Here is a 13,166-nt window from a genome sequence, read left to right as displayed (position 1 = left end):
AGTAGCTGCGCTCCCCTGCTAGAACCTCCAAACAAGCTCTCTCAAGGTCTAGAGAGCCTTCTTTCTGTTCTCACCTTGACTTAATAAATTATCACTTCACCCTTTTGTAACTGCAAGAATCATTCTTTGACTCTGAGAGACAAGAACCCTGCTAACTTGCAACATTTTGGGGCAACAGCAAAAGATATAATATACCTATAATCGGAACAGGAGGAGAAGAAAGGCAGAAAGGAACAGAAAAAATATTTGAGATAATAATGTTTGAGAATTACCCCAAATTAATGTCAGAAACTAAATTGCAGATTCAGGAAGCTCAAAGAATACCACGCAAGGATAAATGTCAAAACAAAACAAAACAAACTCACTACACCTAGGCATGTTGTATTTTTAAAAATCCTGAGAGAAGCCAGAGGAGCAGAAAACCTTACCTACGGAGGAACAAAGATAAGAATTCTATCTGACTTCTTAGGAACGACGCAAACAAGAGAGTGGAATGAAAGCGTTTTCGAGGGTGGAGAGACAACAATGTAATGCACTGTGGAATGGTGTAATTTAAACTCCTCACCAGCATATTTCAAGGTTTCCAAACTGGTGAAGTTCAGGGTCAATTCTGAGCAGTTGAACTGAAAGGGCGTAACACTTCTCACAGCTTGATGCAAGGGGTCTTTCCATTCAGTCTTTTTACCAGTTGCCACAGATACCTCATAAAATTACTCACCAGAGGTGGGAGTGTTTTTCAATTTTATCTCAAGGGTGTGCTCTACTTCACTGGAAGGAATATCCGTTTACATTTTACCTACCCGTGGTGTAACAGTAGTCGGGGCTATGCTAACTGCTTGTCACCACCACTGCAACCTCCCAATCTGTCACACAATTAAATTGTTTCTCTTGTTAATTGCACAATCAGATGCAGAGACTAGGAAAGGAACCTCCAATCCACACACATTCAGGGATTCGGGCTTCTTCCATGTGGCAGCTTGCCATCACCAAGGGCTTTGGAGCCCTCTGCTTTGGGCCAGATGAAAGGGGTATGTATTACTTCAGCCCATGATCCATTACAGTCACATGGCTGCACCTAATGGTAAAGAATGCTAGTGAAGACAATCCAGCTGTATGCCCAGTATCTCTTCCTTAATTTCCATGTGAGGACTTGCCTTAACTGGCCCCACATTTCTGATTTATTCCAGTAATGTTTTCGTGACATGTTGTGAGAGTCTTTGCTTCCCGGCTCTGGTCGTATGTTATCGTCTGATATTGACTGGACATTGTCATGACTTTTACATTCATATCATAAACATTTTAATCTATTGGCTTTCTCATAAAGTCTTTACTGCTTATATTATTTTGATATGGTGGACAAGGAAATGAGTGGTGTCTATTAAAACCTTTCAAAGATATCTCCTATGTCTTTTTTATTTCTTAGCAAAGAATTGATTGTACTGATTTGTTGAAGTGTTTGAGTTACATGCTACTTTATAAGAATACTTATGTGACTCGGGGCGCCTGGGTGGCTCAGATGGTTGGGCGTCTGCCTTCAGCTCGGGTCATGATCCCAGGGTCCTGGGATCCAACCCCGCATCAGGCTCCCTGCTCCTCGGGAGGCCTGCTTCTCCCCCTCCCTCTGCCACTCGCCTTGCTTGTGTTCCCTCTTTCTCTGTGTCTCTCTCTGTCAAATAAATAAATAAAATAAAATCTTAAAAAAAAAAAGAATACTTATGTGACTCAAAAGACTATTGATATTGTTAAGCCATAAATTTAGCCTTAAACTTTCTAGCAACCAGTATGAGTAGTTAAATGTTACTTGATCATATACAGATCCTAATTATTTATCATCAAAATCATTTTTTGAATGGCTATGGAAAATGGAGGAGAGAACTAGTGAGTTGGCAGGAGTTACTGAACACAAAGGAATCTCTTTTCTATTTGTGAAATTGTCACGAAAGTGCACAAACTTATACAAATGTTGTATGCACTGATTACATTTTTTGTGAAAAAAAAATGAAGGAGAGGAGCTTCATATTAAAATTTGACCCAGGTGAGGATTGGATGGGGTTCAGGAATAGAGAGAAGCCCAGTGAGATGCTAAGATGAAATTGTACAAAGTACCAGCGAACTCTTCTGATTCCAACCTACATTTTTCCTTCTTTTCTTGAAACCCATTTTCTATTGGAAAATGTCATCTTCTTTCACATGATCATCTGTTAAATCTCTGAAGACAGTCTTTTTTACAATGGAATTTGGTATCACATCAAGTAATTCTTGAAAGTCATGCAATAAAAACAACAGTGATAATGAGAAGTAACTTACCCTGAGTGTTCACTATCCAGCTAGTATTATTCAAATGTCCCATATGGATTACTACAACATCCTTCTAAAATAAGTACTATTGGCACAGAGAAGTTAAAAAATTTACCCAAGTTCACACAGCGAGTGATTGGCAGAGCCTAGATTTGAGTTACTTTTTTATAGGAATTTTCATATAATATTCTTCCTATCCACAGGGGCAGTTTTCAACAGCTTTTCAAAAGTTTATTGTAGAGCACCAATTAGATTACAAATTCACATTTCCCTGTTAATTCACAGTGTAACAGAATACCTTTTTAAAACTTATGTGGAACAAAACAAGTACCTTACCTACTTTACCTCGTCTCTGTGTTATCATTTTGCTTACCCAATTCCTACTAAATATGCCTACCTATTAGGTACAGTGTCGTATATTTAAATTTATTTAAATTTACAAAGTGTTCTATCTGGATTTGCCTCCAAACTTCCATTCCTGTGCCCTATTTTATGATTATACAAGTTAACATTCCTAATAGTCAGAAACACTACTTGGTCTGCTCCTAACTTCCTGCTTGATGTTGAATTGGTCACAAGCGAGCCAGGTTCCTTTTCCCATAGTTTAAAACTGAGGTGTGAAGCCTAGGTTATTAAATTCACATAGGCAAAGTCTGACGCTGTAATTGCAGTTATGAGTTTCCATGCTTTTTAAAAAAATAGGGTTTTCTTTACTTGAATTGGACATTTCTTTATGTCTGAAAAAGAGAGTTAAGGAAAACTACAAAAAAATACTCAGGTTAAAATATGAGAAAGAAAATAGTCCTAGTCCTGAGCTGGGCAGAAGTTTAGGATCTAATGTGATGAGCCACTCCTTCCGAGAAATAAATTGGAAGCGTACTTGATAAATTTTAATGAGTTGAAGAGCCACTTCTGTGAACCCCACCCCTTGTCTCTCAGCCCTGAGAGAAACCTAATAACCTGTAATCTTTAGTTCCTCAAAGAGTCTAATGAGTTTAGGCTAATCTAATCTGAGTTTAACCTCACTGCTTTCCTATTAAACATCTCTACCAGGAGATGCATCATTCAGTTTTCTCAGGGAATGTTTTCCTGACAGCAAGCTTGAAATAAAATTTTGACTCCTTAGAATGACTTTGTCTGGGACGTTGCTTTGGAGATATTTTTAATGGGACTTTGTGGTTTTATTAAAATTCAAGTTGAAGGGCGCCTGGGTGGCTCGGTCGTTAAGTGTCTGCCTTCGGCTCAGGTCATGATCCCAGGGTCTTGGGATCAAGCCCCACATCGGGCTCCCTGTTCAGTGGGAAGCCTCTTTCTCCCTCTCCCACTCCCCCTACTTGTGTTCCCTCTCTCACTGTGTCTCTCTCTTCAAATAAATAAAATCTTAAAAAAAAAAAATTCAAGTTGAAATGAGGGAGGTAACACTTAAATTTTATTAGCTGCATTGTTGAATTTACTCCTTTTCTTTCCAAAGACTAGCTTTTGATAGGATGGCTTTGATAGGAGACCAGAGCCTCAGGATATTGATGCCTGAGGGGAGGAAAAGGGTGGGGGGGCGGTTGCCTAAGGGAAGAAAGTATTAGATTCAAAAGTCAGCATAATTAGGAAACCAAGAGACATGGAACACAGTTTGATATGAAGTAGCTCTCTCCAACTCTGACTATAAACCCTAAAAGTCAAGCGTGAGTTATGGAAGATTACTTATTTAATGCAACTTAACTTAAAAAAAAACAAAACCTAGATTTTCCTGTGCATCATTTATTTCACGATATTATTTGCTAACTCCTTATGTACTGTACAAGAACTAAGAAGACTGATTTAACTCTAACGTTGGCTCTCTGGATGACTGGAATAGAGTTGCCCTAGTCTGTGTTGACATGAACTATAAAATGTATATTTTTTGTTAATACATAGATTTTATTTATTTTTATTTTTATTTTTTTTAAAGATTTTGTTTATTTATTTGACAGAGAGAGAGACACAGCGAGAGAGGGAATACAAGCAGGGGAAGTGGGAGAGGGAGAAGCAGGCTTCCCGCGGAGCAGGGAGCCCGATGCGGGGCTCGATCCCAGGACCCTGGGATCATGACCTGAGCCGAAGGCAGACGCTTAACGACTGAGCCACCCAGGTGCCACCACATAGATTTTTTTTAAATACAATAAAACTCATTAATGTCACAAAAATGTATTAATTATAATCATTTTATTATAAATTATATGTATATTTATTATAATTATAAGCTATTAATTTTAACAATCCTTTGAAGCACTGTCAGTCAAATAGCTTTGATTCAAAAAGTAAGAACTAAAAAAAGACACCTCTCCTGACTTCCTGGTTTTCCAAACACAAGCATTTTGTCTGTAGAGAAAGGCTGTGGGTGGTATATATTTCCAGAGGGGTGTGGTCAAATGTCCACCAGGTGGCACTGCACCTAGTCAGGTCTGTAAGGGTCCTTACCTCCTTCCCTTGCTCAGCTCTGTCCCATTTCTACCCCAAGACTGCTACCAGATCTAAAATGTCCACTCACTACTCTTGTTCGTGGACTATCAAAGGGGTTGGTTGGCCCCCCACCTCCAACCTGCCACCATGGAGAGATCCAAGTGTCAGAGGGTGACTCATTCTTTCCTTCCTTAACCCCTAGCCCTGATCATTACTTTTTAATACATTCTACAATTCCCTGCTGGTACTTTCTCACTTACTCTAGCAGTTCTGGAGTTGACTGCTGTTAGGCAAAATATACTTTTCTCCTGAGATTTCTTTTTTGAGATTTCTCTTAGGATTCCCCCCATATAACTTTTATATTCTGACTGCTGTTGGTTTTCAAAAGACTCAGTCAATAACTCCGTATGTGCTGGACAGTCTTGTCAGACTGTGAGCTCTTTGGTTGTCATAGAAAGCTCAGCAACAGCTTCAAATAATTAACGCTAGCAGCTTCTAAAACAAAATCTGAAGGAGTGAATGATTTAGTGTGTTGCCAATGGCAGGAACTCTGTACTAGTGATTAAGTCACCCCATTAAGCCTTTGATTCATAGATTTGCTTTCTGTTACAGGCTTTAAAAAATTAGAGTAACATTTTATGAGGCCAGCATTACCTTGATACTAAAACCAGACAAGGTCTCCCCTCAAAAAGAAAATTACATGAACATTAATGCAAAAAACCTCAACAAAATATTAGCAAATCAATTTCACCAGTACATTAAAAGGATCATGTACCTTGATCGAGTGGGACTTATTCCAGGGATGCAAGGATGGTTCAACCTTGGCAAATCAATGAATGTGATATACCACATTAACAAAATGAAGAATGAAAGTCATATGTTTATCTCAATAAATAAAGAAAAAGCATTGGCAAAATTCAGCATCCATTTATGATAAAAGCTCTCAAAAAAGTGGGTAAGAAGGGAATGTACCTAAACATAATAAAGGCCATATATGACAAACCTACAGTTAACATCATTCTCAATGGTAAAAAGCTGAAAGCTTTTCCTCTAAGATCAGGAACAAGACAAGGATACCCACTCACACCACTTTTATTCACAAACTACTGAAAGTCCTAGTCAGAGTAATTAGGCAGAAAAAAAAAAGACAGCTAAATTGGAAAGGAAGACGTAAAACGGTCACTATTGGCAGATGACATGATACTATATATAGAAAACCCAAAAACTCCAAAAAAAAAAAAAAAAACCTGTTAGAACTAATAAATGAATTCAGTAAAGTAGTAGGGTACAAAATCAATAGTTAGAAATCTGTGGTGTTTCTATACACTAATAATGAATTAACAGAAAGAAAAATTAAGAAAACAATCCCATTTACAACTTTACCAAAAAGAATAAAATATCTAGGAATAAATTTAACCAAGGAGGTGAAAGACCTGTACATTGAAAACTAAGACACCAATGAAAGAAATTGAAGAAGACACAAATAAATGGAAAGATATTTCATGCTCACAGATTAAAAGAATTAATATTGTTAAAATGTACATATGACACAAAGCAATCTACAGATTCAAGGCAATCCTTATCAGAATCCCAGTGGTATTTTTCACAGAACAAATAATCCTAAAAATTTGTGTGGAACCACAAAAGATCCTGAATAGTCCAAGCACTTCTGAGAAAGAAGAACAAAACTGGAGGTATCACACTCCCTGATTTCAAACTATACTACAAAGCTATGATAATCAAGCCAGTATGGTATTGGCATAAAAACAGACACACAGATCAATGGAACAGAAGTGACAGCCCTGAATTAAACCCACACACGTATGGACAATTGATTTACAATGAAAGAGCCAAGAACATACAATTAAAAAAAAAAAAATCTCTTTAGTAAGTGCTATATGAAATGTGGGCAACCACAGGCAAAAGAATGAAACTAGACCACTATCTTACACCATATACAAAAATTAACCCCAAATGGATTAAAGATTTGAATGTCAGACCTGAAATCATAAAATTCCTAGAAGAAAACATAGGTAGTAAGCTCCTCAGCATCAGTCTTAGGGATACATCTGTAGATCCAACTCCAAAGGCAAGGGAAACAAAAGCAAAAAATAAACAAATAGGATCACACCAAACTAAAAAGCCCTTGTACCATGACAGAAACCATTATTAAAACAAAAATGCAACGTACTGAATGGGAGATTTTCACAAATCATATATCCAACAAAGGATTAATATCTAAAATCTATAAAGAACTCCTACAATTCAACAACAAAAAACCCAATTAAAAAATGGGCAGAGGATCTGAACTGACAATTCTGCAAAGAAGACATATAGATGGGCAACAGGCACATGAAAAGATGTTCAACATCACAAACAATTAGGGAAATGCAAATCAAAACCACAATGAGATACCACCTCATACCAGTTAGAATGACTACTATCAAAAAGACAAGAAATAACAAGTGTTGGAGAGAATGTGGAGAAAAGAGAACGCTCGTGCACTATTGGTAAGAATATAAATTAGTGCAGCTCCTATGGAAAACAATATGGAGATTCTTCAAAAAAACTAAGACTGGAGCAACAATATGATCCAGCAATTCCACTTCTGGGTATTTATCTGAAGCATACAAAAACACTGATTTGAAAAGATAAATGCACCTTTGTGTTCATTGCAGCAATATTTAGAATAGCTAAAAAATGAAAACAGCTTAAATGTCCATCAGCGGATGGGTGGATAAAAAATATGTGGTATCTATAATGGAATACTACTCAGCCACAAAAGGAATGAAATCTTGCCATTTGCAACAACATGGATGGACCCTGGAGGCATTATGCTGTGAAGTAAGGTAGATAAAGACAAATGCCATATGATTTCACTCATAAAAAACAAAACCATCTCAGGACCCCTGGGTGGGTCCTCAGTTAAGTGTCTGCCTTCGGCTCAGGTCATGATCCCAAGGTCCTGGGATGGAGTCCTGCATTGGGCTCCTTGCTCAGCGGGGAGCCTGCTTCTCCCTCTGCTGCTCCCCCTGTTTGTGCTCTCTTTCTCTTTCTCTCTGACAAATAAATAAATAAAACCTTAAAAAAAAAGATCTTAAACCAGAGGAAAACAAACAAAACAAAACACATAGACACAGAGAACAGATTGGTGGTTACCAGAGAGGAAAGGAGGGCAAAATGGGTGAAGGGGGTCAGTTGTATGGTGATGGATGGTAATTTTCATTGGTGATCCCTTTGTAGTGCATACAGATGCTGAGTTACAATGTTGTACACCTGAAACTTACATGAGGTCATATACCAATTTTATCTTAAAAAAAAAATGCAAGTTGAACCCAACTTTCCTTGATACAATGAAACAGAAAAGGGATGTTCAGGTGAAATTCCAAGAGCAAAGGGAGAGGCATAGTAGCTTCAGCCAGATGATGTAAAGTGGCCTATTACCCAAAAGTTGCTGTAGTTTGTCAACCAATTTCTCACTATCCCTTTGGTGAGTCACTCTGGCTGTCCGACTTCATTCCGGTTTGTAACAGTGCATCACTTATAAGAATCACCATCAAGAAAGAAGGAACTGGCCATAATCCATGAACAACAAACAGCCATTCTTACTTTTTCCTTTATATTTCAAAATTTTCACTTGTTAGAATTGTTTTCTTCATATCATGATTAATTATTGTTTTGTTCAATGATAAAATAAAGTATAAACAACAACAACAACAACAAAACCCCACAATGTTATCTCTCCAGTCCTTAGATACCACAACTCAGGACTCTGGGTTGTCATGTCATCTCATTATTCAGCTTCCCTAAAAGTAAAGTATTAGAGGGGCACCTGGGTGGCCCAGTTAAGCATCTGCTTTTGGCTCAGGTCATCATCCCAGGGTCCTGGGATCGAGTCCTGAGTTGGACTCCCTGCTCAGTGGGGAGCCTGCTTCTCCCTCTCCCTCTGCCCCTGCTTGTGCTCTCTCTCTCACTCACTCTCTCTCTCAAATAAATAAAATGTTTTTTTAAAAAAGTAAAGTATTAGAGTAGTCCATATGCAGCTTCTGGTTTTGCTGAGAGCCAGCCATGACTACATATATATATATATACACACACATACAGTCGACCTTCAAACAATGCAAGGGTTTAAGGCACTGACCCCTGCACGGTCGAAAATCAGTGTATAACTTTTAGTCCCCAGACCTTAACTACTAATAGCCTACTGTTGACCAGAAGCCATACCAGTAACATAAAGTTGATTAGTACATATTTTGTGTATTATATGCGTTATATACTGTATTCTTACAATAAAGTAAGCTAGTGAAAAGAAAATGTTATAAAGAAAATCATAAGGAAGAGAAAATACATTTACAGTCTTGAAAAAAGTCTGCAAATAAGTGGACCTGCACAGTTCAAACCCATGTTGTTCAAGGGCTATATATGTAATATATATATATATATGATTTTTTAAAAATCTGCTTAACAAATTCATTGATATCGAAAGCTTTTGTGGACATAGCAGGATTTATTACAGTTTACTAAGGAAGAGGGAAAGGAGGAGTTGCAATGCACATACATAGCACCGGACTTAATAAATCTGTTAGCCAGTTGCTGTTTATCTCAATTCCCCCCTCCGCCCCACCTTCATCCCATCAGAGGTCCCTTCTCTCTCCCTCTTCCCTCCAACACAGTGCTCACTCCCTCTGCTTCTTTTATTTATTTATTTTTTATGCAGAGTACCTGAGTGCTGGCCAGCTTTTACTTTGCTAAGGGCCTATTAAATCTTTTTTTTTTTTTTTTAAGATTTTATTATTTATTTGTTAGAGAGAGAGAGCACAAGCAGGGGGAGCGTCAGGCAGAGGGAGAAGCAGACTCCCCACTGAGCACGGAGCCTGATGCAGGATCCGATCCCAGGACCCCGGGATCATGACCTGAGCCGAAGGCAGATGCTTAACCTAGATATGGCCACCCAGCCATCCAGCGCTTATTAAATCTTATTTCAACAAACCAGTCTCTCTTAGGAAGGCAAGAAGGGGGATGCAAAATGAGTCATTGCATAAAAAATAGTAACTTTTATAGATAATTATATTGCACACTAGCTTCTTTACTTTCCCATGTGAAACTAATTATTTAGATCCAAAACAGAACCATAAAATATTTCAATTGGTTTTGCAAAAGTTTTAAGCAATTCCAATTTTAGTTTTAATGACATTCATATGAATTACTGGGCTCTTTTCTGCTCTGGTATGCCTACCTACCTCCCACCAGAGGTAAGATAGATGATTCTGTGCAAGACTATGTCATCTATTTACATCAAGACTTAATCTGTTTTTGGCCTTTCACTTCTTTTCACTCTAAGTCCCCCACATTCCTCTTCTACAAGAAGCGTGAAAGAGATAAAGGGTGGTGGACAAGAAATTAGGTTTTGGCTACTTGCCTCAGCTTGACTTTCTGTGTTCATCTGCTCACTGCATATCTAGCTATATACTCTGTGAGTAAAAAAAAAAGGAGAACCAAAGCAGACAGCAGTGTTTGTTTCAATGCTAAGGAGGCTGCTTGTATGTTTTTTGAGTTCTGGGATCATTTGATGGAAGGTTCCTTCAGAAGTCACCTGTTTCCCAGCACTGTTCCTTACCTTATTGGGTTTTTACAACCTGCTTTCTAAGGCTGGGGATCATACCCATCAGTTAAGTCTCTTTCCTACAAACGCATACTGTAGAATAAACACGTTGTGTGTGTCTAAGTACTAACTCATTTCCAATGTTGGGATAAGAAAAAACAAGAATTTAAAAAATGTCTGTCATAATAATGACAATTTTACATTTTCATTAAATTCAACTTGATATTTTATCAAACACTTCTTGTGTGCAAGGTCTTTGCTAGGTGCTGGGGATACAAATGCATATGAGACAATTTCTTTGCCTTTGATGAATTTGTGATACAGACAGGAAGATAATTTGCCAATAATCATCAAGAGTCATAAAGATGTTCCCACAGCCATTTATTTGAAAGGTAAAATTCAGTAGAAACTGCATGGAAAAAAGGACTCTATTGTAGCATTAATCATAAGCAAAAGAACTGGAACAACTTGTACAGAGGTCAATAGTAGACTATAGTTAAATAAAGTTTGAAATGAAATATCATTATTTAAAATAATAATTGTGAAGACAAAATAGAAAGATTGACCCTAAGGATATTCTACTGATATTTACTAAATTCAATTTTATTATGAAAGCATGCTCAATCTCATTTGTATAGTTAATCAGACAGATTTAAGGACAAATATACCCAAAGAAGTATAGTATATACAGCTATATAGAGCCAGGGAGGGTATAGGAATCAGGAGAAGGAGAAGCTATTTCTTTTAAACAGACTGGAATTACACACTGGCCACTGAGAGAGGAGACTCCATAATGTAATACACAAAGTTTTGGGGGAACAGCTAATTATAGGCTGCATGATATAAAAATTTTCTTTGGAACCCAAAGCTTAAATTTATGCAGCTGAAGCTCAGACTGTTTCTATGACTTCCTCTTCTAACCTCCAAAAATACAAAAAAGTACAAGTGACCTATATTTTCTGCATAGAGCCCTCAATTTTCTTTAATGGAGAAAAAAGCTAAATGCACATTTTTATTAAAAAACAGCCAAAAAATAGTCTTACAAAGACAAACAGCTGAATGAAATTAAATTATGGTACATAGAGTATTACACAAGAATTAACAGGATAATTCTGTAAGTATGTTTGCTAATTCAATAAGTAAAAAAAAATTAAAACTATAAATTATTGATCTTGAACATATTTATTTATAAAATTTTAATTGCATAGGGACAAATTCAGGAAGAGTACATAGGAATGTAAGTAGTTGTGTTAGGGTAGGAAAATTATAGCTAAAGTTTTTTTTTTTCATCAATTAACATATTTTTATAATTAGATAAAAAAGAAAACTAGGGGCTTAGAATACTTGTCATATTCTGCTGAATTCATTATGACAGCCCATCTATGAAGGAGGAAGACACCTCTATCTTATAAAGGGGAAAATATTTTAAAGATCCAGAGTCATGCAGTGTTAGAACTTGGAATGTAATATTAAAAGAAATCTACTTCTGGGGCACCTGGGTGGCTCAGTCGTTAAGCGTCTGCCTTCGGCTCAGGTCATGATCCCAGGGTCCTGGGATCGAGTCCCACATAGGGCTCCCTGCTCGGCAGGAAGCCTGCTTCTCCCTCTCCCACTCCCCCTGCTTGTGTTCCTGCTCTCGCTGTCTCTCTCTCTGTCAAATAAATAAATAAAATCTTTAAAAAAAAAAAAAAAAGAAATCTACTTCTGTAGATTGTGTAAATTGCTCCCACCATTTCCACAGGAAAAGTTAGCGAACTGTCTTTATCTATAAAGAGAATAATAATAAAACCTACTTTGCTATTTTGTCTGGTTTTGTTTTTATTTATGTTTGTTTAGCTCTAATGAGACTAAGTGCCTGGTACCTAGTCAGTACTCAGTAAATGTGCACAGTTTGGTGGGAGTGTTGTCCAAGCCTGATAAGAGTCTTGGCGGGGTGCACAACTATGGCCTTGAGTTCACCTCCATAAAGGACACAGCTCTTCACTACCCTACTTCAAGGAGGATTTGGGGAAACAGAAGATCTGGTCTCCATCAATGCCCCTGCCATAAATGTTTCCTTTGGAGAAAGAGCAGAGTACAAATGAAAGGACAAATAAATAACCATGTGTTTCACCTCCTTTCTCTATCCCTTTACTCTTGAGGTCTAATTGACACACAAACAACCCTGGGGTTTGTAAATACCAAGGCCTCCCTTCCTAGTCCTGGGGAAAGGCAGAACGAGGGCTAACATTACAAGTCACATGTATTCATTAATTCATTCAACCAACATCTCTGGAGCCCCCAGAGGTGTAAAGATCCTCTGGTGTCAAAGTTCATACGGGATCAGCAAAAAGGATCAAGAGAGGGGAGACACGTTGTCTTATTTTAAGTTTCTCTTTGGGTTTTCCATATCAGGCTTAATAAAGTTTCAATGGAGCAAGTCATTGCAAATATCCTGCTTCTTAATCCTTTTGACAGAAATTAGCCACCATGGCAGGGAATGGGATTTTACAAGGATGATTATGCAATGTTGTATGGATCGGCCAAAACTGCATGATACTCAATATCTTTAAAGAGCCTGGTGTTCCTGCTTTGGAATGACTCATGAAATGTCCTCCACACGGTCTCTTGGGAGACTTCCCTCCTGTCCCACCTATCTGTGGTTCTTAAACCACACCCAGACGTTGCTCCCACTCTCCAAATTTCCCAATTCTCAAGTATATTTGTCACCCTGAGTTATTATAGCACCCCAATTCACTTTCACACACTTAAATAGTTATGGGAAAATTAGTCATGTTGTTAGCTACTGGAAAATAAATTTGTAATGATTTTGTCTGAACTATCACAGAGT

The sequence above is a fragment of the Leptonychotes weddellii genome, chromosome 6 (assembly GCF_054177405.1).
Source record: "Leptonychotes weddellii isolate Sample4059 chromosome 6, ASM5417740v2, whole genome shotgun sequence".
NCBI lineage: Eukaryota > Metazoa > Chordata > Mammalia > Carnivora > Phocidae > Leptonychotes > Leptonychotes weddellii.
Note: the sequence above shows the minus strand (reverse complement) of the source record.